The sequence below is a fragment of the Microtus ochrogaster genome, linkage group LG4 (assembly GCF_000317375.1).
Source record: "Microtus ochrogaster isolate Prairie Vole_2 linkage group LG4, MicOch1.0, whole genome shotgun sequence".
Classification (NCBI taxonomy): domain Eukaryota; kingdom Metazoa; phylum Chordata; class Mammalia; order Rodentia; family Cricetidae; genus Microtus; species Microtus ochrogaster.
In genome coordinates this window covers 43,447,748-43,448,872 of record NC_022030.1, presented here as the reverse complement: position 1 = coordinate 43,448,872, position 1,125 = coordinate 43,447,748, and the positions used below count along the sequence as shown (strand labels likewise).

At 45.8% G+C, this 1,125-nt stretch overlaps 1 protein-coding gene across 1 annotated transcript in view; it reads right to left on the bottom strand.

Moving 5' to 3' along the window:
* LG4H2orf80 (linkage group 4 C2orf80 homolog) overlaps positions 1–1,125 on the bottom strand; it is a 26,134-nt gene that overhangs the window by 2,053 nt on the left and 22,956 nt on the right. The window lies entirely within an intron of this gene.

Genomic DNA, 1,125 nt, shown 5'->3' with positions numbered 1-1,125 from the left:
AAAAAAAAAAGCTGGTCAGTGGCAGTGTACACCTTTAAACTCAGCTCTTGAGAGGCAGAGTCAGGGGGGATCTTTGTGATTTCAAGACCAGTCTGGTCTACAGAACAAGTTCTTGGACAGACCTTGAGGCTGTAAAGTAAACCTTTAATCTGGGCCACACCTTCTGCTGGAAGTGTGTCACTGTGTGTGTGTGGGGGGGGGGGGGCTTTGAGGTCTTTCTCTCAAGCTTCACTCAGTGTAACAGTCAGTTGCCTTCCCGTCACCTCTGAGCCAAGATGTGTAGCACTCTCAGCTCCAGCACCACATCTGCCTGCATGCCGCCATGCTTCCTTCCATAGCAGACTGAGCCTCTGAATTGTAAGGAGCCACCACAATTACGTTTCCTTTATAAGTGCCGACATGGTCATGGTGTCTTCTGCATGACAATAGGAACCCTAAGACAGGCACACTGACCAAACTCATATTTCTTTATAAGTGCCGACATGGTCATGGTGTCTTCTGCATGACAATAGGAACCCTAAGACAGGCACACTGACCAAACTCATATCTCTTTAAAAGTGCTGACGTGGTCATGGTGTCTCTGCATGACAATAGGAACCCTAAGACAGGCACACTGACCAAACTCGTATCTCTGACTTCTGTTAAATTTATTTTCACCTTATACACTACGGTTGAGAACCCAGAGCTGTGGTAACTATAGCGACAATGACAACTGCAGCGGAATCTTTCTACTTTCCCTCAGCCCTGTCTACCTCTGAGTAGTCTGTACATTCTTCTACATAGCAGCTGAGAACTGGGTGGGTGGGGGAAAAGGGCAGGAGTTGGGAGATGCCATGAAGTTCTCCTTTGTGACTGCGTCCTCATCTGGAACACTGTAGGTAGATACTAAAACCAGCCACCCCATCTGAAGAAACTGGGAAACAGCTGCTTTGCTTGAGAAAAGTGATTTTCAAGAGTTGAAAGCTAGTCATGGCTAATATTTATTTAGGCTTCACCACGGTACCAAGTACCATTCTCACCGTTCATCCAGAATCCCAATTAATCAGTGAATTACTATTCTCATGTTTTTTTGGAAGGAGGAACCTAAGGTACAGAATGGTTACTTAGCCTGTTCAAAACTATACA